The sequence below is a fragment of the Zonotrichia albicollis genome, chromosome 35, assembly GCF_047830755.1.
Source record: "Zonotrichia albicollis isolate bZonAlb1 chromosome 35, bZonAlb1.hap1, whole genome shotgun sequence".
Classification (NCBI taxonomy): Eukaryota; Metazoa; Chordata; class Aves; order Passeriformes; family Passerellidae; genus Zonotrichia; species Zonotrichia albicollis.
In genome coordinates this window covers 2,021,256-2,046,888 of record NC_133853.1, presented here as the reverse complement: position 1 = coordinate 2,046,888, position 25,633 = coordinate 2,021,256, and the positions used below count along the sequence as shown (strand labels likewise).

At 46.0% G+C, this 25,633-nt stretch overlaps 1 pseudogene; it reads left to right on the top strand.

Annotated features, from left to right (window-relative positions):
• Positions 1-236: 236 nt before the first annotated feature.
• On the top strand, positions 237-25,434 carry LOC141726453 (uncharacterized; annotated as a pseudogene).
• The last annotated feature ends 199 nt before the right edge of the window (positions 25,435-25,633 follow it).

The following is a 25,633-nucleotide window of genomic DNA, read 5'->3' as shown; positions in this document are numbered from 1 at the left end:
ACCAACAAAGGCCAACAACCCTTGGACATCAGGGTTTGGACCAGCAAAGGCCAATAGCCTTTAGACATCAGGGTTTGGACCAACAAAGGCCAACAGCTCTTGGACATCAGGGTTTGGACCAACAAAGGCCAACAACCCTTGGACGTCAGGGTTTGGAGCCAGCAAAGGCCAATGGCCTTTGGATATTGACTTTTAGCCCTGCTACTGCCAACATCCCCCAGATACTGGCATTTGCCATGGCCCACGTTGCTCATGCCAACAGGCAGATGGAGACCCAGCGGGTGAGAAAGTTGCTGCTCTCCCTGTGCCGAGCCCAGTGGGAGCTGTGTGGGCCGGACTGTCCCACAGCGGAAGGTTTCCTTGGGAAATAACAAGGGAGTCACAGTTAGCTGCTCCAGAGCTGGAGGCAGCTTTGGTCCTGGCTCTGGGGATAAGCCTGGGAGGGAGCAGGGGGGGCTCCTGGCTTGGAAGGGCGACTCCCTCAGGGTCAGCCCTGCCCTGCACTCTGAGTGGGCTCTCACCTGTGCTCTTCCAGGAAGCTGGAGGGCTCAGAATGAGCCAGCAGTTCACTTCCCAAACACCTTCTCACCAGTTACTCTCCCCAAGAGCCCCTGAGGTGAGTATAACTGTGCTGAGCTGGCTCAGAAACACTTTGCAATGGCATTGAGGGAAGGCAAATGCAGGAAGCCTGGAAGGGAGAAGTTGCCCTGTCATGGGTCTCCTGTCTGCTCGGAAGAGGTACTTGTGTCTCTGTGCCCTGTTTTTCCCCAGAGAAGACTTCTCTCCTCCATTGGCTCCACAAGGTCTTGTGGAGCGATTCTGCAGAATGGAGTAGGAAGCTGACCTCAAAGGGCCCTATTTAATTTCACTGTAACCTCAGGAATAAATGCACTAAGCACAAACCGTGCTCAATGCGGAAGCAAATTTTTGTTTAGCTGAATTTTGGAACTGGTTCTCCATGAATGGACACTCATTCTTGTTGGGATCAGAAGAGATGTCTCAGGGGTTCTTTGGAATAGGAAGAGAATTCCTGACTAACAGCTGGGTGTGGGCTTTCAGGTGCCTTTAGACAGCAGGGACAGCATGGCCAGTTCCCGTATCTGCACTGACAGTTCCCAGCATGCAGACTCTGGGAACATCCCCCCAACCCCAAGATCCACTGATGCACAGCATTCCTTTGGATTGGCTTGGGAAGCACTGGCAAGGAGACAAGGGCCTACTCAGGTGAGAACTTGTGCTTGTCCTCCCCGCTGGCCACAGGCTCAGCTGCTGAGGCCTCACTCAGTTCGACACCTTTCCATTCACTCAGCCATTTGAAGTCCTTTCTTTCTCCCTTTGGCACTCGTGATCCTGCACTGCCTTGCTGGTGTCCCCAGCTCTGTCTTTTGTCTTTTGTGTCCTTCATGTCCACCCCCTCAGCACAGCTTCTGCCTTCAGGGAAGCTGTCTCTCTCCTTGCTGCTTTTCCCAGCTCTGTGGAGCCATCTTCCCTGATCCTTATTGGTCATTTGTGCTCTTTTCCTGCCTGTTCCTGCAGTCCCTGAGAGCAGAGTTTTCTACCACAAAGGACTCAAACAATTTCCTGCTAGTAGGCATCAAAGTGGAGATTAATCTCCTCCTTGAGCAGAGGGAGGGTGTGCTAAAGCAGGTGAGTGAAACAGCAGTGGCACTGCAGTCATCCACCAGGTGTTCTGTGCCCTTTTTACCTTTCCATGGCAGAGCAGCAGCTTAGGGGGTGACCCCTGGGGCTGCCTCGTGCTGTGGGCTCCATGGCAGCTGCTCTGAAGGACACTTAGGGCTCTGCTGAATCTCAGCTGCTGCCCTGGACAGCAGGGTTAGTCCTCTGTGCTCCTAACCAGCAACCATCAACATGGATTTCTGCTGGCCTCTTCCTGCTAGCCTTGCTTTTGAGGTGCTTTTCCACATACCCCTGGTGACCCAATGAGAGTTGGAAACAAGTTGTCCATATCCATTGTGAATATGGCCCTTTCAGGACAGGGACAAATGGAAAGTTGTCCTTTGCCTTTCCTCACAGTGCCTGCTGTAGCTGACAGGGACAGGCTGTAGCCTCTGACTGCTTTGTTCTGAGGTGGGAGAGTTGAGATCTCTGCTGGCAGCCTCCAAAAAGTACCAGGAACTGACTGTCCACAAAGCTCAGCAGGATGGGAGTGAGGTCCTAGAGAGGGAAAAAGCCAGGTAAACGAAAGCCTCTGGGACCCTGCATTGTGTGAATGGAATATTCCCTCTTTCTGATCTTTGTATCTGCCAGCATTTCCTAAGTGGTGGCATTCTGAACTGTCCATGCAGATGTGTTTCATTCTCCAGATGTTGCACTTCCTCTCTTTTGAGCCTACAGTTACAGTTTTTCTGAAGACAAAGGCTTTGGAAGTAGCTCTTTCCCTCTAGAGGAGTGTTCTGTTGCTAGGTTGGTGTCTTAACCCTGCCCAAGCTGCAGTGCGGGGAGCTGGATACATCCATCAGCCCCACCTTGGGTCTGGTAACTTCAACCCTTTGGGAGCTGGATCAGCCTGGCATCCTGATTCCTTTGCTTGGCAGAACAATCTTAAACCCACGATTTCTGATCTAAGCCAGGTTCCCCTCTGAGGAACCCAAGGGACACGAATGTCTCTCATGGCCATCTGCTGCCTTGATCCACAGGCCAGCTCTAACTCTGGAAGAGAGGGAACTGAGCCTCAGAAGCCTGGAAGGAAACAACCTGGCCTAGATGAAACAGGTGTCTCAGCTTCATTCTGCTCTTCACCAGGGCAAGCAGCTTTTCTGATGCTTTAAAAGAAAGGAATCATCTCCTCTCTGAATACACAGCAGGTTGCTGGAGCAGCAGGGAAGCAGCTGTCACGGCACCCAAAGAAAGGCCTGGAATGTGTGCTGGGTCTGGTTGCATCATCAGAAGATAATACAGAGAGGAGGGAGCTCAGCGCTGTGCCAGCAGGAATCTTGGGCAGGTAAAATGGGCTTTCACTGCCTCTGCAAAGCCTCAGGCTCCTCTGGAACAGGACACATTTCCCCAGGCAGTACTTTGGAGTCCTCTGCTTGTTTCCTTCCTTCTCCCTCTCCTCACTGTGGGCACACACTTATATTTTCTCTCTTTAGGCACCTCATGGCCTTCACTCCAGTGCCCAGACACACACCTGACTCTCTTCCATAGCTCACAAGTCCTTTTATACCCTCAATGTTCTCTGGTGCAATTCAGGTTCGTTGAAGAGACATCTCCTTGCCTTGACATCCTGAGATCTTTTTGTTCCATGTGACCCTTCCTCCCACCCTTTGTGCAGGTGGAACATCAATGGAGGAGCCAGAAGGGATGTTGTAGGCATCAGGAGAGGGAGAATTTGCTCCCAGTGCCTGAGGCTTCCAAGGAGCTCAAGTAGAAGAGTTCTTCAGTGCCTTGGGTGAGCAGCAGCCCTCCTGCTGAGGCCCAGCCTATGGAAAAGGGCTCAGTGCCCTGAGCTCTGTTCAGGAGCAGTCTGGGAGCCTCTTCCTTCCCCTTGTACAAGGACAAAGTGTTTGTCAGGGCTGGAGTTGGGGGCTGTGTCTGCCCTGACATCCGCTACAGTTGGGTGCAGATGCTCCTGGAGTATGGGCTGGGCTGAGCTGGGCCTTGTGCCTCTTTCAGGTGTGCCCGCTGCAGTTGCAGCTGGTCCAAGACCAACAGCACTGGCAGGCTGACAAGGTGAGCTGTGCAGGCACCAGCCAGGAGCTATCCTGCTCCTCAGCAACTGCCAGCCATTATTTTGTAATAAAGAGTTCCTGCAGGAAAAGATTAGTTTCAATTTTCCACTGGCAGAACGAGGCTCTTGCGAGCTGTTGTGCAATCTCCCCGCTTGAGGCCAGAGCTGTCCCTGAGACAAGAATGGGAATTTGAGGTACTACCAAACTGCTTCTGGTCCAAGAACTCCTGCTGGGACCCAGGAAAGAACAGGGGAAAACCTCATCAGGAGACACCAGAGACAGCCTTGGCCCCAGGGTGCCGCAGCACTGTGTCCCCAGGCAGAACACAGCAGCAGTGGATGCTGCTAGGAGAGAGAAGCAGTTGGGACCACCAGGCTGAAGCTGAAGGTGATGTTGTGTGTCCCTGGAGAAGAGGATGACAGTGCACAGGTTACCTGGGTGTTGAGCTCCTGCAGTTCTGTGCTCTGAGTGAAGCTGCGCAGCCTGCTGAGGAGCAGAACAAAGCTGAGATGCCTGCTTGATCTGGCACAGTGTCCCTCCAGCTGTTGAGGGTGCTGGAGCTCCAAAGCACCCACTCATGAAACAGATGGGCCACTGTGACACTGTGGGGTCTTGTGGAAGAAAGGGGCCATAGTGACACAGCAGGGCTTCATGGGAAAAAAAAGCTCCCCTTTGACACTGCAGAACCTGTGTCACCCATTTTGACACGGTAGGGCCTTATGGAACCAAGGGTCTTTTTTAACACAGCAGGACTGCATGGAACCCATGGGGCACTGTGATCCTGTGGGGCCCAGGAGACCCTGCTGTGGAACTGCATGGAATCAAGGGGCTGTTGTAACACAGTGGAGCTTTTTCAAACCAAGGAGATCATTGTGACATGATGGAGGATGATTGAACCAACGGGTAAAGCCACATGGAGCCATTGTGGCACTACAAAACCAAGAATTCCATTGTGACACAACAGAACCTCATGGAACCAAGGGGCCATTGTGACTGCCACGTGAATAGGAAAGGCTACATTGACCCTTAGTGTTGGGAGATTACTCACCCCATAATATTTAATTTGTATTTCAGTGTCCCAGGAAAGCCAAGACCCTTGTCTCCAACCAGTCTGTTGATGTCCTCTTGGGGGACCCTTCACTGAGCAGTCCTGCTGGTTTGGGGGATGTTTGTCTGACTTAGTTTCATAGGTTGCAATGCAAGATGTAACCAGCAGTATGTCTTCTATTACCAGCTGTTTAAACCAAGGTGGGGCAGTGTTCTTTATCTCTTCCATGACCCATCCCTCATAACTCTGGGAGATATCTTCTGTTAAAGGCCCATTGAGTCTCACTGCATGACTGATAAAATTACATTATCCCATTAGGAGACGCTCCACCCAGGGGGAGGAGCCAAGCACTCCTAACTGGATATAATCTGAGGTTTGAAATACCACAAGCAGCCTTTTTCCACTGGATTCCCAGAAGAAGCCCAGGCCCATCTGCACCACCACTGGAACTTCAGAGGAAAACTACATACTTCTACAGGATCACAGCTCCAACAGAACGACATCTGTCACTGTAGGAGGACTGCAACCACCATTTAAGGGGGCTGCTGCCAACACCCTGACCAACAGAATGTCAGGTTGTATTCTGACTCTGTCAGTGTTTTTGTACTACTGCATTTTGTTTTAATTTTCCTATTAAATTGTGTTTCTGACTTGGAATTGGGAGCAATTTCAAAGCAAAAAGCCACTGGTTTGCTTTGAAAGCAGCACACTCAGGAAAACGCCAACAGTACAAAGGAGACCTCTCAGTGGCTCTTCCTTTTTATTGGAGTGTGTTCCCTGCTGCCAGCACTCATGAAGGACTCACACTGACAGTTTATGGAGTAACTCCCTTTATTAATATAAAATCATGACAGGTTAAAGTTCAAGGATTGTCAGTTACAGTATCTGACTGTAAAATTGCACTCAAAGGAATACAGAGGAAAGCTCTAATCCCCAGTTAAACACTCATTGTGCATAAAGTATGATTCTTACCCAACAGGCATCCTTATAGGGAAGAAGACAGGTTCAGCCCCTCGACTGACCCCTGCAGACGTCAAGGAGTCTTCCCCAACTTTTCTCTCACTATTTCTTTGTGTTTTGGTGGAGCTTGACTGACTTGAGTCAGACATACCGCTGTTACTAACGGGTGTAACATTCTCTGACTTTGCTTTTAAATATAGAGTCAAAAAGAATACAAAGCTCATGCCCAGTGAGGGATGGTTGTACTTTGTGCATGGGGAACTTTGGGCTGGAGGTGTGCATTAATACTACTGTTCTAGGCTTTCATGAACTTAGTTAATCTGAGGAGAGAGATTTCAGCAGAGTTGCTGGCTCAGCAGCAGGACATCTTCCCCTATCTCCCTTGGCGGAGGTGCTGTGTGGTTTATCAGCTGCAAAGTGCCATCGAGTTCCCTTCCCTGCAAGGGTTCCCACAGAGCCTGGCCACAGCGTCTCCACTCCACTCCACTCCACTCCACTCCACTCCACTCCACTCCACTCCACTCCACTCCACTCCACCCTCCATTCCATCTCCCTCAGCAGGTGTGTGTGTGAGGGGAGAATCATTGTGGAATAGGTTTCAAATCCTGCCAACCACATTCCAACCAGGGAGCAGCAACTGTGATTTACTGTATAATTTCCATACTTTTATACGTCCTATCAGGATGCCAGTGGAAGTCCTCGGTTTTCTCTAATTGTAGCCCCAGTTCCCTGTGCACTGGGTCTCTGGTACTTTTCCCACAGCACATTTCATCAGTGTGATGTTCACAGATCCAGTGAAGAGCAGCAAGGCTCTTGGTGCAGCATTTCGTTAAGGAGCAGTAAGACCCAGGCCAGAGCCCCTTTGGAGCACACTATTTGTGTCTGCATTCCTGCTGTCCCACAGCTCTGCAGGTGCCAGGAGCCCCGAGTGCCGGCACTGCCAACACGGAGCCGCTCCCAGATCCAGACCCAGTGTGGACACGCTGGGAGGGCGAGAGGGAGCAGGGCAGCAGCACCACCGTGGGTTCAGGGGGTGTGCTGTCCAACTGAGACTGGAAATGGCACCCAGGAATGTAAGAGCCATAACGAGGGATGCAGGGCTTCAGGCAGCTCTTTAAAATACAGTTTATTGTATCCAAGATGTTACAGCAGTCCACGGTCACGGGTGACAGAGCCTTTGCCTTCAGCTGTCAGCTCCAACTTAAAGGCAAGCCTGAAGACCCTTTAATTTTGGTTACAATGCATTATATATTTTTCTTTGCTGAGCAGCTAATACATAACAACCAATCAATACCTTTACTGTTACCTAGAGCCTAGCATAACTGCTATAATTACCATATTCATGTTACTATTCTCCAATCACAAAAAGTGAGTGTGTTACAGTATAAGCTGGAAGTTGTTTTCCAGTTTTCTTCCACAGGAAAATTCTTAGACCTTTTTTCTACTTGCCACATCGACATGTCGTATTTGCTTGTGGTACCTTTCTTCTTGGTAAAAACATCTTTTTATTTGTGGTTGCCCTAGGGTTACTTATGCCCTAGGGTGACTTTATGATGCTTTTATCCCCAGTCATCTGTTCTGTTTATGCTGGGTATTCTTTTCTGTGCTTTCAAGACTGGCTCTGAGTGTGAAGGCAGGGAGAAGAAGAAGCACAGCAGATTGCACTCACTCCACATTCTGTGCTGCACTGTGTTGTCTGGGCACGACAGACAACAATCAGAGATTGCACTCACTCCACATTCCGTGCTGCACTGTGTTGTCTGGAGCAGAACAGAGCCCTCCTTTGCTTTTTAGTTAGTTTAGCTGGCTGAGGCAGAGAAGTTTTCCCTGGACTGTTTTTCTTTCCCTTTTCTTGGAACTGTTTGAACCTGCTCCGGACTGGGACCTGGGGAGCACTGAGAGCTTGCACTTTGTGGCCTATGGGGGCCTACTCTGGGCAGCAGCCTTTCCCAGTGCCGGAGGGATTGATAAGAGAGCGAGCATCCACAGGAGAGACTTTCTGAATTTGTCGTCTCTTCAGAGCGGCAATTGAGTGTTGTCATCTGGTATTGTTCTTTTTTTTTTTTTTTTTTTGTGCTGGGGATGCTGTGCCTGTTAAATAAACAGGTTCTTTCCACTTCTCTCCAAGGAAGTTTTTCCCGAACTGGTTGTGGGGAGGGGCCACGTGGGTTTGCTTTCTGGGGGTGCCCCCTTTTGGATGTTTTCTCACAAATTTACCCCAAACCAGGACAAATAATTGGTGCCCAACAAGATGCTCGAGAGAGTGGAAAAACCCTGTTCTGACTGTATTTTGGTTGCAATTACTCTGTATTGGGATAAAGCAGTTAGTAGCCACGTTGTTTGAATTCATAATGTCTCTTGGAGTGGAGGCCTGCATGTGTTTCTGGTCCCTATGTTTTTTTGTATAATATCTCTATGGTCCCTAGGTTTATTTTCTTACCCAGAAATAGTTCCAGTATTGTCCCTAGTATGTAGGTTTTGCAGTAGAGGGGCACGGACTAGGATAGCTATTGGGCTGGGCTTGATGGTAATGACTTGTAGGAAGTTTATAAAAGTGCCGGGGTCTGTTCCAGGTATGAATGGTTCATGGCTACAGTTGTGCACCCAGTTTGTTAGAGGAGGAGAAGGGGATGAGGCTTTTCAGCCTTTGCTTTCCTTCTTCTTCTCTGAATCTGTTATATTGCTATTGGAGAATGTTCAGTTTCCCCTCAATGTTAAAGAAACCATCTTTCTGGTATTCATTCTGGTAAGCTTTCTTTATACAGTCTGCTGCTTCTCTAGAATGAGGGCTGAGATTTCTAGAGGGGCTGATGAGACCCCTGACTCAGGAGCAGACTCTGAGTGTCTACTCAGGGTGTGGAAAATCCTGAGTGGTGTGGGAAATGGTAGGATATGGGCCAAATCCTGAAGGAATTCTCTGACCGTATAGTTTGGGACTTTCCCCATGAACAAATTCAGAACCCAGCTGAGGTGGTGAAATACATGAAAGAGAAGTACCATGATGACCCTAAGGAGGAAAAGATCATTGCAGTGAGCTGGGCCCTGGCTTGTGCTTATCGCACATTGCTAGATACTGTAGGGCAGCAGACAGAGGGAGGGCGACAGGGAGATAAATCAGCTATCCCAGTCACTCAGGCTGCAGCCAACACCCCAGGCTCGAAGCCAGCAGCCAAACCAGATAGTGAGCCTAAGCCAGCAGCTAAACCAGACAATAAGCCTCAACCAATGGCTGTTGCTACCAGCACTACAAGTGGAAAGTGCCCTGACAAGACCAATCAACCAGTGGATGATGATGATGATGATGATGCAGGAGAAGGAACCTCAACACTTCCTGACATAAAATCAGGAGTCAAAGCAGCAGGTACGAGATCAGATGCCAATATTGAGTCCTTTTCCCTGAAGGACCTTCGTGGCCTAAGGAAGGATTACACCCGACGACCAGATGAATCCATAGGTTGTCCGTTGGTTAGTCTGTCTCTGGGATGCTGCAGGCGAGGCTACAATTCTGGAGGGCACTGAAGTGAGGCATTTGGGATCCCTGTCACAGAATCCTGTCATTGACCAAGGAATGATGAGGGGGGCTAGCCCTCACAGCCTCTGGGCATGGGTCTTGGAAAGTGTTGCACAAAGATACCTGTGTGCAGACGTTCTTTATATGCAACAAACTCAGTGGAAGACAATAGAGCAAGGGATCCAATGCCTGAGAGAAATGGCAGTGGCAGAGATTGTCTTCTCAGATGATGTAACAACTAGGAACCCAGACTTGGTACCATGCACGTCTGTGATGTGGTGAAAACTTGTACGACTTGGGCCACATGAATTTGCTTCTGCCTCAGCCATAATGAAGAGGGATGAGAGAGATGAGACTGTGCTTGACATGGCAAAGATAGCTCCGAGCATATGCAGATGCTGTGCATGGCCTGACACATGCCAGAATTGCAGCAGTAGAAACACGTCTGCAGAACTTAGAGGATAAGATAGAGGAGAATCATAAGAAGCTCAGAGAGGAGATTAAAGAAGACCTTCTGCAAAGGTCAGCAGTACAGATCAGAGGTTCTGGTACCTAAGGCAGATGTTCCCCAGATGGAGAGAGAAGGTACACCCCACGAGCTGAGCTGTGGTTTTACCTGCGTGATTGTGGGGAAAACATGAGGAGATGGGATGGAAAACCTACTACTGTTCTGGCACGATGGGTGTGTGAACTGAAGGAAGCCACCAGAAAGAAAGCAGCTCCAGTTGCCCGGAGCCGAACAGCCAGGTATGATGATGAGGACATGTCCCATTCCCTTGAAGGAACATCCAAGGCGTATGCCCAGGGAAAGAAGGATAACCAGGCTTAGAGGGGCCCTGCCTCTGGCCAGGTAGAGGCCAGGGAAAATTGTGTTTTCTGGTCTGTGTGGATTCGTTGGCCTGGCACATCAGAACCACAAGAGTATAAAGCTTTGGTTGATATTGGTGCTCAATGTCCATTAATGCCATCGAGACATGTGGGGACAGAGTCTGTTTCTATTGCTAGTGTGACAGGGGGATCCCAGGATTTCACTTTGGTGGAAGCTGATGTGAGTCTGACTGGAAATGAGTGGAAGAAATACCCTATTGTGACTGGCCCAGAGGTCCCATGTATTTTGGGCATAGACTACCTTTGAAGAGGGTATTTCAAAGACCCAAAAGGACTCAAGTGGGCATTTGGGATAGCAGTTGTAGAGACAGAGGGCATCCAGCCATTGAACACCTTGCCTGGGTTGTCTGAGAATCCATCGGCAGTAGGACGCCTGACGGGAAAAGAGCAACAGGTGCCAATTCCCAATTCCACAGTGGATCACTGACAGTACAGAACCACTTGAGATGCTATGGTTCCCATCCATAAGATGATCCAAGAGCTGGAGAGCCAAGGGGTGGTCAGCAAAACTCACTCACCCTTCAACAGCCCATTTGGCCTGTGTGTAAATCTGAAGGAGAATGGAGATTGGCTGTGGACTACCTTGCATTGAATGAAGTGACTCCACCACTGAGCGCTGCTATGCCAGACAGACTGGAACTCCAGTATGAGCTGGAGTCCAAGGCAGCAAGGTGGTACGCCACTACAGACATTGCCAATGCATTTTTTCTCCATTCCTTTGGCAGCAGAATGCAGGCCTCATTTTGCCTTCACATGGAGGGGAGTGCAGTACACCTGGAACCGATTGCCCCAGGGGTGGAAGCACAGCTCCACCATCTGCCACAGACTGATCCAGACTGCACTAGAAAGGGGTGAGGCTCCAGAACATCTACAGTATATTGATGATATCATTGTGTGGGGGAGCACATGAGAAGAAGTGTTACAGAAAGAAGAGAAAATCATCCAAATGCTCCTGGAATCTGGTTTCGCCATCAAAAGGGCAAAGTTAAGGGACCAGCTCATGAGATCTAGTTCCTGGGAGTGAAGTGGCAAGATGGACAGCAGCAGATTCCTACAGATGTCATCAACAAGATAACAGCAATGTCTCCACCATCCAGCAAGAATGAGACACAAGCTTTCCTGGGTGCCATAGGCTTTTGGAGGATGCACATTCCTGAGTACAGTCAGATCATGAGCCCTCTTTACCTGGTCACCCACAAGAAGAAGGAGTTCCACTGGGCCCCTGAGCAGCAACAAGACTTTGCACAGATCAAGCAGGAGATTGCTCATGCTGTAGCCCTTGGCCTAGTCAGGACAGGACCAGATGTGAAGATCATGCCCTACTCTGCAGCCAGGTACAATGGCTTGTCCTGGAGCCTTTGGCAGAAGGTGCCTGGGGAGACTCAAGGCTCACCACTGGCATTTTGGAGTTGAAGCTACAGAGGCTCTGAAGCCAACTACACTCCCACACAAAAGGAAACCTTGGCTTCCTATGAAGGAGTCCAAGCTGCCTCAGAGGTGATTGGTACAGAAACACAATTCCTCCTGGCACCCCGACTACCAGTGCTGGGGTGGATGTTCAAAGGCAAGGTTCCCACCACCCACCATGCCACTGATGCTACATGGAGCAAATGGATTGCCCTCATCACACAGTGTACTCGTATTGGAAACCTGAATCACTCTGGGATTTTGGAAATAATTACAAACTGGCTGGAAGGTGAAAACTTTGGTCTCAGTAATGAAGAGGAAGAGGAACCAGTGACACGTGCTGAAGACGCTCCACTATACAACCAACTACCAGCAGAACCACAAAACGCTCTTTTCACTGACGGTTCCTGTCGCATTGTAGGGATGAAACAAAAGTGAAAAGCAGCTGAATGGAGCCCTACACATCAGGTTGCCCAAGCAACCAAAGGAGAAGGTAGATCGAATCAACTTGCTGAAATCAAGGCCATTCAGCTGGCCCTGGACATTGCTGAAAGACAGAAGTGGCCAAAGCTCTATCTCTACACTAATTCCTGGATGGTAGCCAATGGTCTGTGAGGCTGGCTGGAAAGGGGGAAAGAGGCCAACTGGCAGTGTAGCGGAAGCCAATCTGGACTGCTGATGAGTGGAAAGACATTGATATCAGGGAAGGGAGGCTACCTGTGAAAGTCCACCATGTAGATGCCCATGTCCCCAAGAGTAGAGCTAATGAGGAACACTGAAACAACAAGCAGGTAGATCAGGCTGCAAAAACAGAGATGTCAAAGACAGACCTAGACTGGGAACACAAGGGAGAGTTATTCCTAGCTCGATGGGCCCATGATGCCTCAGGCCATCTGGGCAGAGATGCCACCTATAAGTGGGCACAAGACCGAGGGGTGGATTTAACCATGGACAGTATTTCTCAGGTTATCCATGACTGTGAGACGTGTGCTGCCATCAAGCAGGCCAAGCGAGTGAAGTCCCTGTGGTACGGTGGGCTGTGGTCCAAGTACAAGTATGGGGAGGCCTGGCAGATTGACTACATCACACTGCCCCAGACATGCCAAGGCAAGCGCTACGTGCTGACCATGGTGGAAGCCACCACTGGATGGTTGGAGACCTACCCTGTGTCTCACACCACTGCCTGGAACACCATCTTGGGCCTGGAAAGGCAAATCCTGTGGAGACATGGCACCCCTGAGAGAATTGAGTCAGACAATGGGACCCATTTCAAGAATGGCCTTATCAACACCTGGTCCAGAGAACATGGTATTGAATGGATTTATCATATCCCCTATCATGCACCAGCCGCCAAGAAAGTTGAATGGTGCAATGGACTACTTAAGACTACCCTGAAGGCCCTGGGCAGGGGAACCTTCAGAAATTGGGAAATGAACTTATCGAAGGCCACCTGGATGGTCAACACCAGAGGGTCCATCAGTCAAGCTGGTCCTGCCCAGTCTGAACCCTTGCACACAGCGGATGGAGATAAAGTCCCTGTGGTTCATATGAAAGGTATTTTAGGAAAGACTGTTTGGATTAATCCCACCTCAAGCAAAGACAAACCCATCCACAGGATTGGTTTTGCTCAAGGACCTGGTTACACTTGGTGGATAATACAGAAAGATGGAGAAAGATGTTGTGTACCACAGGGAAACTTAGTCTTAAATGAGAACTCTGTGTAAGGTTTCATTGTGATGTAGATGGAAATAGAATAAGGCTTAGATAATGTCCTAGATTGCAAGGTAATGTGTGTGTTCTATTCCCATCTGTCTGAGGTGGGCCATTTACCATCTGTGAACTGGGCAGTTTTTCTTTATCTCTTCTATAAACCAATCTTCCCTCTGGGGAGACATCTGATGTTAATGGGCTATTGAGTGTCACTGCATGACTGATAAAATTACATCATCCCATTGTGAGATGCTCTGCCCAGAGGGAGGAGCCAAGCATTCCACCCTGGATATAATCTGAGATTTTGGGACACCAGAACAGCCTTTCCACCGGATTCCTAGAGGCCCATCTGCCCCTTCCACTGTATTCCCTGAGGAGAAGCAGCCTTTTCCACTGGATTCCCAGAGGAGCAGCCGCCTTTTCCACTGGATTCCCAGAGGAAGACCAGGCCCATCTACACCACCACTGGATCTTCAGAGGAAGACTACACCCTTCTACTGGATCACTGCTCTAACAGAACCACATTTTCTGCAGTAAGACTGCAGGAGGACTGCAGCCACCATTTCAATTGGACTGTTACCAACACCCTGACCCACAGAGTGTCAGGTCGTATTCCGACTCTGTCAGTGTTGTTTTCTATTACTGCATTGTTTATTTTTTTCTTTCTTCCCTAATAAAGAACTGTTATGCCTGCTCCCACATCTGTGCCTGAGAGCCTCCTAATTTCAAAATTATAACAATTCTGAGGGAGGGGGTTTACATTTCCCATTTCAGGAGTGGCTTCTGCCTTCATTAGCAGACATTTGTCTTTTCAAACATAGACAAGGCAAAGGTTTCAAACGTATAATGCAAATAAAGTTTGAAGGAACAAATAAAATAAGAATTGGGGATGTTCAATTAGTTACAGAAGCAGGGTGAGATTTATTAGGATGGGATTTACAGGTGCAGTTTGACATTGGAGTGCTCCCAGAGAAAGGGAAAATGGCAGTTAAGCTTCTCTGATTGAGGGAAGAAAATGAGGAGAAAATTCATGAGATGGTGTGGGCAAAACTGAAAAAGTGAGGTAAATTAAACATCAAACCTATAGTATTGAAAATACTTCATGAGAACCATCCAGTTCGGGTACGACAATATCCACTCTCCCTGGAAGGGAGATGAGGAGGGGAGCCACTGATTCAGGACCTAGTTGAGGACAGGACCTTAGAACCATGTATGTCCCCCCATAATACACCCATATTACCAGTAAAGATGTCAGATGGGACTTACAGGCTTGTCCAAGATTTGAGAGAAGTGAACAAAAGAACAGTGAATCAGTACCCAGTAGTGCCTAACCCCTCTACACTACTGAGTAATATCCCCCCAGCACACCAGTGGTTCAGTGTGATAGACCTAAAAGATGCTTTTTGGGTGTGTCCATTGGCAGAGGAAAGTTGGATATATTTGCTTTTGAATGGGAGGACCCTGATTCCAGGAGGAAGCAACAGCTTCGGTGGACTGGGTTAACCCAAGGGTTTTCCAAATCCCCAAACCTGTTTGATTACGCCTTGGGAGAAGTAACACAACTCTTCTCCATTAAATCTGAGATAAAGCTCATCCAATATGTAAATTGTTTGCTTTTCTCAGGACAGGAAGAAAAAGACTTTTGGGAATACACTATAGTGTTGGTAAATTTTCTGGGGAACCAAGGACTTTGGGTATCAAAAGGGAATCTTCAATTTGTAGAGATCAAAGTAAAATACCTAGGACATGTGATTTGTCAATGGAGCTGGCAGCTGAACACTGAGAGAATTACGGGGATAGCCTCACACCCACAGCCAAAAACTAAGAGGGAAGTCAGAAGGTTTTTAGGTCTCTTGGGATATTGTAGGCTATGGATTGAAGGATACACACAGGCCATCCAATTCTTGTATAAAAACTTAGTTGAAGAAGAGATTAGGTGGGAAAAGGACGATGAACAAAAGTTTGAAGTTTTGAAGCAAAAATTAGTCAGGCACTGAGTCTTCCTGCCTTAGACAAACCCTTCTATCTCTTTGTGAATATAGAAAAAGGGATAGCACATGGACTGTTAGCCCAGGACTGGGGAGAATCTGGAAAACCAGTGGCCTATTTATCAAAATTACTAGACCCTGTCAGCCAGGCGTGGCCAATCTGCATTCAGGTGGTGGCAACGACCTCCCTACTCCTAGCAGAAAGAAAAAAATTAACCTTTTGGGGGAAAATTGAAGATATATATCCCAAACTCAGTAAGGAGTATCTTGAGCCAAAAGGCTGAGAAATGGCTCACTGATTCTCAAGTGCTAAAGTATGAAGCCATCTTAATACATAATGGTTTAGAGCTAATTGTGAGTAATCAACTCAACCCTGTCCAGTTCTTGTATGGAGAACCAGGTGAGGAACTAATACATAATTTCCTAGAGGTTATAAACTATCAAACTAAAGGAAGAGAGGACCTGACAGATCAACCACTCCAAGGTGGAAAACAATTGTATATCAATGGATCTTCACGGGTAATAAAGGGGCACATGGTATCGATGTATGCTATAGTGCATGAAGAGTTGGTAGCCATAGAAAAAAGAAAGTTACCTTCCAACTGGTCATCCCAAGTGTGTGAGTTGTATGCCCTAAAATGAGCTCTGGAAATATTAGCCCAGAAAAGGGGAAAAATATATATATAGAGGACTGAAAATATGCTTTTGGAGTAGAGCATGCCTTTGGAAAAATTTGGGAAGAGGGGGGCTATTAAATTCAAAGGGAAAGAGACTGATTCATGAAAAACTTATTTCAGAAGAGTTAGAAACCTAACAATTACCAGCGGAGGTAGCAGTGATGTATGTTAAAGGGCATCAACAAAAGGGTGACTCAGGAGGTGCAAGGGAAGAATTTAGTTGATTTAGAAGTTAAAAATGCAACTGAATCAGAGACAGAAAAGCTAATAATAGTATTAACACCCATGAGAGAAATGCAAAAAGTCCCGGTATTCAGTGGGAAAGAAGAGGAAGAACTTCTTAAAATAGGAGCCAAGAAAGATAACAAAGGGAAGTGGAGATTACCAGATGGGAGGCAAATGTTGAATAAACCCTAGCCAATAAAATGCTAGAAGACATACATGGAACAACACATTGGGGCGCACAAGTGCTAAGTGATCAATTCTTAAGGGAATGGTGCTGCATGGGAATTTTCAGAATAGCTAAGCATCTGAACAATGTGATATGTGAACAAGTCAATAAGAAAATCATGAGGAAAACACCCAGAGGAGGGTCAGAACTAGTCTTAAGGCCCTTCCAAAACATCCAAGTAGACTTTACTGAGCTTCCCGATGTACAACAGTGGAAATTTTTGCCAGTGATAGAAGATCACATGACTTATTGGGTAGAAGTGGTACCCACTGTTAAAGCCAATGCCAATGTTGTGAGTAAAACACTTCTAGAATCAATCATTCCCCGATATGGGATGGCAAACAGGATTGATTCAGACTGGAGAACTCATTTCACATTGAAGATATTGCAGAAAATTTTTCAGGCCCTGGGATAAAATGGGAATTACAACTCCATGGCATCCACAGAGTACTGCTCAGGTTGAGAGAGTGAATCAAACTCTTAAAAGAACTCTAGTTAAGCTAATGATTGAAACCCAAATGTCATGAATAAAAAGTCTCCCTTTGGACTTATTAAGAATTAGAACCCAATCCCTGTCAGATCTGATCGTGTCACCCTAGGAAATGATGCTTGGGTTACCCTTCCTGACCCCCTCCCCAGAAGGTTGCCCCTATGAGGAAGGGAAAGCCAATGCCAAGAAATATGTTATGTCCATATCACAAACCTTAGAAGGGCTAAGATATAAAGGGGCAATTCTCAAACTACCACCCTGGATTTCAGAATCCATAATATTATCGCTGGGAATTGGGTGATGATCAAGCCATGGAGAGATCAGCCTCTAACTTCTCATTGGGAAGATCCCTTTCATGTACTGCTCACCACTGAATCGGCCGTGCGAACTGCAGAGTGGGGATGGACTCATGCCAACAGAGTCAAAGGCCGAGCAGAAGAACCCAAAGAGTGGACTGTAGCATCAGGCTGGCTGAAACAAGATTGACTCTCAAGCAGAGACTGAGAGACAACCAGAAAAACACCAAGACGCCCAAAAAGTGGAGTCAAGCTTCCACCAACCAGCTTGAGAAATGTCTTCCTGTTTTCATGGGTGAGAAATACCAGCATCTGTTGAGGGGAAGTACACAAGGGACTGTAAAAGGTAATGGGACAGCTTCTTCAAGAAAATAAGACAAAGGAAGGAGGGCAAGATCGGGTTGGCCCCTTCGTTTGCTACCAAGAAGGCTCCATAGCCCTGCTGCAGGCAGCAACCCCATAGGCATGGTAAAGTAGGGACAAAAGGCCAGACCAGACCTCTATTCTTTCTCCGTTGTCTTTTGATTTAACAGGGACTGGAGGGCAGAACAAAGTTGGTATCTGTACTCACCCCTAGGATACACCGACTATGGGTAGCAGCCACATAGGCATGGTAGGTGGGAGCCAAAGCCATACTGGACCTCTGTGATGCCCTTTTGTCCGTTCCAAATAAGTGTGTCTAAGGAAAACGTGAGATTTTTTCTCCTGTTCCCACTGTCCTTGCCCACATCCAAAAATGCTGCTATGACTCATTCAAGAGAGAGAAAGTTTTTAATTATTTGTTCAAGCAAAATGACTTACAGAAAAAGAAAAGGGTGTTTGTTATAGATGAGTAACCTTATGGTTGACCTTCACAATTAAGGGGTGAATATTAAGTATATGTTAAGAGACATTTTGTAGATGTATAGTTATCCTTCCACTTCCCTTGCCTTGTTATCACAGCACAGCCTCAGCAGTTGGGGCACCTGGGAGGGTTGGCTTGTTACTATGGCAGCACCTGACCTCCAATCAAGGAGTAAGACAGTGATCTCCACCACTGCACAGTGAAGAAGGAGTCGATTGACAAGACTTTGGGAGGGGCTAGAGGTATAAAAGACAGAACATCCATTTTGTAGATGAGCACATGTTGACTAAATCCTTTGCTCCTGGTGCTGTATTCTTTTCTTTATTCAGTCTTCTGTGATATTTTGATAAGGTTTTAATGAAGCATTTAAATTTTTGAAAGTAAAAATAGTTTCTCACATGGTGTTGGGGAATGTGATGCAAGGTTGTCCACACTGGGTCAGCTCTCAAGATACAACTGCACTGACCTGGCCAGACCTCCTTATGAGAGACCCTGGATCAATATCAATCACTGAATACTGCAATCACCACTTGTATAATAAGAACAGCAATAAAAGACACACTTTAGTATAGGAATACATATTTCTTAGAAGCTCTTTGAAATATTTCTTCATAACTGCAAAAGGAAATCTTTCTGCAGAACTGCAGTAGAGCATAGGAAAATCAAGGCAGATTGATGGTTTGTCAGAAGATGTGTGATCCTAAAGAGCCCTGTGGTGCATTTGGAGCTGAGCCCAGGAACCTCAGGGCCTGAGAGGAGATTGCATAAACATTTCCAGGAGTCACAGTCAAAGGAAACACCCAAAGAGTCACAAAGTATTGTGATAAATAGGCATGATTCGTGCTGATAAATATTGAAAGTATTCAATATTGATACAGTAATTAATATTTGAGAATAATAAAACCGTTAATAGTTAAAAGTTGTAATGCCAAAAAAGAGAGGGAAAGGAGGGGCTCCACCCATCCCCCTTCTCAGCAGATGTTCTCAAGGATCACAGGAAAAAAGCTGGAGATACAGTTTCTAAAAATGACCAAGAAACTGGTTGGGTCCAAGAAAATGCTAATTATAAGGGATTTATTGCTTTGATATGTAGATGCAGTGATACGTTAGTTTTGGCTTACATTGTACTGGCTTGGTTCACATGTGTAACCCAAAGGTGAATTAAAGGACAACGAAGAAGACTACAGGGCCTTCATCAGTGACAACCCCCAAAGACTTGTGCGACCACCAAACCGAGTGGTGGCGCATGCATGGTAAAAGTGGTAATGAAGGTGGAGACAGAAAAGTGACGAACTGAAAATAGGAGGAGATGGCATTCACATATGGCATATAAGGGGTGGTTTTCACTTGGCAAGCTTGTACGTGAAGTGGCAAGGGTCATTGAACCCTGCCCTCCGTACCCCGCAGTATCTCTTGCTTATGTGCTATTATTGGAACCAAATTATCCCTTATTTTAATCAAATTATATTGTATCCAATTTTATATTTTTCATCTTAATTATTTCTTTAAAATTGTTACTACTTTTAACATTGGTTGGCCTTTTTATGATGGGATAATTGGGCAAACATAACAATTTTGGTGCCGATACCCAGGAACTCTTTTAACTCCGGGGAGGTGGATAGCTTCTAAGAAGGAGCTCCCCACCAGACTTTTAAGTGGTCCCAAGACTAGGCCACTCTCCCTTGGGAAAAGAGAGTTCTTTTTACAATAACGCATAAGCAAATTAGTTATTGGAAGCGCGCAGGAGAGGCTCCCATCAGAGTGCCGGCTTGTAAGAGAGAGAGTACCCATAGAAAACTGCTTTGTGCACGAAGACCCTCGTTAGAAAAGGAGGAGTATCCCGAGGTTTTGGGTCGGGGGGCGGCTGCATGTGTGTGTGAGTGTGTGTGGAGTGTCTGAGACAGAGGGCTGGGCAGTCCCGGACCCCCAAAGTGATTGGGGCCTCCCAGTACCGCGTTTTCATGTTCTCCACGAGGAGACCGGCCGGAAAAGGAGGGAAGGGAAAGAAAAGTGAATGAGTGGGGACCCCGGGAGGGTTTGACCCAGGGGGAAGGAGGGGATCCCTGGTCCAGGCACCTGTGGGAAGGTCCTTGGGCAGGAGGGATTGACTCAGTAGGGAGACTGAGAGAATGAATGAATAGGTTCAGTTTCCTTGGAGGGGTTGGTAGCAGGCAATTTATTATGTGATTAGATGGTGAGAGGACGGGGTTAATAGATTAAGAGGGAGAGAGAGGAGTGGAACAAGTAGATTGAAAAGGCAGTGTGACAGAGTAATAAGTGAGGAGTTGAGCCACGGGGTGAGTGTGGGAAACTAAGACTCTCCTGGTACCGGGGATTTCTCAGTTTGTTGCCGCCAGAAATGGGTCACGGAAAAAGTAAGTTCCTTGACCCAGGGGCTGCGGATTGTGTGAAAAATTCACAGTGGTTTGAGGTATCTGGGAACCGTGAGGGGGGTTCTCAGGGGTGGAGCGTTCCTCAGGACAGCCCACTGGGGATGTTAATGTGGTTTTGGGATGAATGGGAATCCCGAAGGGAAGAAAATCAAGAAATTCAGAGGGCAGTGCCTAAAGGACATAATATAGGAAAAGTTTTGAGTGAGCATCAGAAAAAATATGAGTCACCGGCAGAATGGTTAAAAAGATTAAAAAGAGACTTGCAATTATGTTCAGGTATAGATATTAATACTGCAGTAGGGCAGGTTCTGTTAAAAATTCAGTTTGTGACCAGATCTTGCAGTGACATTAAGAAAAAGCTGGGAAAAATTAGAAGATTGGCAGGACAGGGGACTGCAAGAGTTACTGAGAGAAGCACAAAGGGTGTTTGTAAAGAGAAATAAGAAAAAGCAGAAAGCAGATGCCAGAATTTTGGTGGCAGCAGTTCAAGAAATGCAGGCAGCTTTGAATACAGAAAAATCTGCAGGGAAAAACAAGCAGTGGATGTCAGGATCTATTTTTAGGAACACAAGACCTGTGCATTTTTCCTGCCACAAGAAAAGACACTTAAAAAATTCTTGCCCCACTTTGAAGGGTGCGGGACCCACCTGTTTTTATTGCCATAAAAAGGGGCACCTGCAAAAAAAATGCAGAAAGAAACAGCAAGATGAGAAAACTTCTCAGGAGAATCAGAGAGGGCAAGAGCTTTGTTTAACGAAGAGGACCGAATTACACCCAGAAGAGGCCTTGATAATAAAGCTAAGAGTAGGTCCTCAGAGCGAAGAAGTCGTATTTTTAGTAAATACAGGAGTTTCTCGGTCGACAGTGACAAAATTACCCCAAGGATGTGAGATAAGTAGTGAGCGAGTTTCAGTAATCGGAATTACAGGAGAGGATTTCCCTGTTCCTGTAATAAAAAGAGTGCAAATTGAAACAGATGACAAATTTGGAGTAAATGATTTATTGTTGATTCCAGAGGCCGAGAATAATATGTTAGGCAGAGATCTAATAATAGCCTTAAATTTATAGATAAAACCCTGTGAAGAAGAATTTAAAATTTATTCTTTAACTGAAGAAGATAATCTAGAAACTAATGACACGGGTTGGCATTCAGGTGAAGTGGGAAAAAGTTTAGGGTGAAGGAGTCTGGTCCCCTTAGTCCCTCCTGGTCAGCACAAGCCTGTGAATTTTATGTATCACTCTGTGCATTTTTTATTAATACTAAAAGGGCAAGAAGGGACTATTTATACAGACTCCAAATATGCTTTTAGTGTAGTACATACTTTTAGAAAAATTTGGAAGGAAAGGGGACTTATAAACACTCAAAGGAAAGGGTTAATACACGGGAGATTGATAATTTAGATACTTGAACCTTTAAAAGGCTCAAAGAAAATAGCAGTAGTTCATGTAAAGGAACACCAGAGAGGGAGGGATATTAGAATCAGAGAAATAATTTGGCTGATGAAGAAGCAAAAAGAGCGACCTTAAGAAAGGGAGATACTAAAATCATGACCTTATAATAAAAAATAAAAATAAAAATTCAGCAGGAGACACTTTCCCTTCCGCTAGCAGAATTGGCAGCTATAAGGAAATTAAGAGCAACATTTAAGGAGGGAAAGTGAGTTTTTCCTGATGGCAAGATTATGATGCCAAAAACCAGTGGCACATTAGATTTTAGATAACTTGTATAGACAGACACACTGGAAAACAAGGGCCTTTTGTGATTACTTTTTAAAATTTTATGGGTGTATAAAGATATTTGAAATTGGAAAATAAATTACCCAGGGGTGTCTTACCTGTTAAAAAAATAAATAAAAAGGTGTTAAGAAGACCTCCCTTTGGAGGATGCAAAACAGCCTACAGGCTATTTGAAAAAAAATCCAGGTTGATTTTATAGAATTGCTTAAAGTAGGTCGGTGGAAATATTTGTTAGTTATAATAGATCAATTAACTCAGTGGGTTAAAGCATTTCCAGCAGCTTGGGCTACAGTTCAAACAGTAGCTAAAATATTGTTGGAACATGATTTATATTACCCCCTGATTTATTAAGAAGGAACTAAGCATCCTGGAGTGGCTGCGGACCGCAATTCCCTTGAGCTCAGAGGCAGAAGAACGTCGGTGGAAAAATAATGAAAAGACTTTCTGAATCAGTGGGAACAGCCTAAAAAGATTGAAGATCTCCTCCAGGATCACCCACCAGCAACAGTATTAGAATTGATTACAGAACTGCAATTCCAGAAACTGAGATTGGTAACACCTGTTGTTAAAAGAGCTCAGAGAAAAAAAATGTTGAGAGTGCGGTAAACATGGTTTAGGGTGTCATCCACGGATATGTATTGTTTGCACACTCTGCTTTAACTCATGGTGGAAAGTAACTAAGAGAGAAGAGAAGGAGAGACAATTGATTTGCTTGCTTTGCTATAGTTATGTATTTAGTCAGCTAATTATAGAACACATTGCTGGTGATTTTTTGGATACCTTTGAGATTGGGAGACGGGACCCTTCCAGCAGCGATTGGATTAATAGAGAACTTAGATCAATTGGTTCTTGCTATATTGTCTATAGCACAAATGAGAGAAGGAGCAACTTATAATATTATAGACCAGTGTTTCAAAATTGATAGTTGTTGTAGAAAATAAGTTTATATAGTACACAATAGGCACATTGCAGGGGCATATTGGTGCTGTGAGTTTGCCTGTTGGAGGCAGCGACTTAATGAACTCCCCGCACTTGAAGCAGAAAATAATTACAAAAATCTTATTGTGGTTGGCACATCCCAGAAATTTTGGAAAATACAGGTTTATGGTATTCTGGCCTAATCTTTTCAGTGTTCTTTTTGTTTTAATTATTGCTTCTTAACCAGCTAGAACTGGGAAATGGCATTTAAAAGGAGACAAGCAAACTCTGTGGGACTATGGGTACCAAGGAAACTAAAAGCACCGGTGACTAGATCCCAGGATATTACCTTTGCTACCGAGAAGACTGGCATCTCGGCCCTTGGTTGCAACCCAAGGGGCCTTGAGAAAGGTAGAAAGGTAGATTTCCTAAGGATTATTTTCACTGTGATCATTCTGGTACCCTTGGCAGTTGGCCAAAGCCAGAGAGCCACACTGAACAGAGTTTTGGCAATGAAAAAGCAATCAGAGCAAAAACCAAGTCCCAGCAATTTCAACATTTGTGATTATTACAATCACCCTGCGTGTATTAAGGACAAGATGGAATCTGTGTTTGTAACACACCCATATGTTAGTTCTGCCTGCTACAAATGCGGCAGTGTTATAGATGTTTGTATTAAAAAAGAAAAAATGTATTGGGTAGAGAAAAATTTGGGATATAATGGACGAGCTCCTTATCCCCATGGTGATCAAATTTGTCCTCAATATGAAAGATGCCTTTATTTTAAAAGAGATGATAATGGAAAGGATCCAAGTATAGGCATGGGAAATCGGGCACTAAAAGAAAAATTAAAAGAGAAAATAAAACAAGAAAAAGAAACAAAGGGAAATAGAGAAAAGAACAGGAGAAAAGAGTCAACAGAATTGGCTGAATTGTATAAACAGCTAAAACAGTATTACAAAGATTGGGATTTGCCAGCCTTGAATAAGAATCTGTTTGTGAGATTGATGCAAAGAATTGCTACAGAATTGGAATTATTAAATGCTGGAAAAGTTTGAAGCTGAAAAGAGACAACAAGAAAACCAAAATTCTGAAAAATATAAAAGATATCAGGGCACAGCCTTTTAAATACAGCATGAATCATAATGATCAAAAAGAGAAATGGGGGATTTGTGGTAAATAGGTATGATTCGTGCTGATAAAAATTGAAACAATAATTAATATTGATACATTAATTAATATTTGATAATAATAAAACAGTTAATAGTTAAAAGTTGTAATGCCAAAGAAGAGAGGGAAAGGAGGGGCTCCACCCACCCCCCCTTCCCAGCAGATGTTCTCAAGGACCACAGGAAAGAAGCTGAAGATACAGTTGCTAAAATTGACCAAGAACCTGGTTGGGTCCAAGAAAATGCTAATTATAAGGGACTTATTGCTTTGATATGTAGATGCAGTGATACGTTAGTCTTGGCTTACATTGTACTGGCTTGGTGCACATGTGTAACCCAAAGGTGAATTAAAGGACAACGAAGAAGACTACAGGGCCTTCATCAGTGACGACCCCCAAAGACTTGTGCGACCACCAAACCGAGTGGTGGAGCATGCGTGGTAAAGGTGGTAATGAAGGCGGAGACAGAAAAGTGACGAACAGAAAATTGGAGGAGATGGAATTGACACATGGCATATAAGGGGTGACTTTTAATTGGCAAGCTTGTACGTGAAGTGGCAAGGGTCAAGAACCCTGCCCTCTGTACCCCGCGGTTGTTTTTGCTTATGCGCTATTATTTGAACCAAATTATCCCTTATTTATATATTTTCTAAACTATTCAATTAAAATTGTTGCTACCTTAAAATATTGTTTGGGGTTTTTTTTTGATGGGATAATTGGGCAAACATAACAGCCACCAGATGATCCACACCGGGGAATGGCCCTACAAGTGTGGGGAATGTGGGAAAGGCTTCAGCTGCAGCTCTGCCCTCATCAGGCACCAACACATCCACACTGGGGAGAGGCCCTAGAAGTGTCCCCAGTGTCAGAAGAGGTTTCGGACCAGCTCCAATCTCCTCCAGCACCAGCGGATGCACACCGAGGAGAGGCCCTTTTGCTGCCCTGACTGTGGTAAGGGCTTCAAGCGCAAGTCCAGCCTCATCACCCACCAACGCATCCACACTGGGGAGAGGCCCTATGAATGTCCCGAGTGTGGGAAGAGGTTTTGAATCAGCTCCGATCTCCTCCACCACAAGCGAATTCACACTGATGAGAGGCCCTTCAGCTGCCCTGAATGTGGGAAGGGCTTCAAGCACAACTCCAACCTGGTCACCCACCGGCGCATCCACAATAGGGAGAGGCCCTACAAGTGTCCCCAGTGTGGGAAGAGCTTCATCCAGAGCTCTGCCTTGACCAGTCACCAACAGAGGCACCGGTAAGGGAAGGCCCACCAGTGCCCCAAGTGCAGGAGGATTTTCGTGCGCTGCCCCAACTTCACCAATTATTGGAGGATCCACATTGGGAAGAGCCCTGGTGATCCATTTTCCCTGTGATCCATGCTGGGAAGACACCTGTCCCTTGTCCTGCCCCTCCCAGTGACATGATGTGGCATTGAAAAACATGTGGCTCTGCCCATGG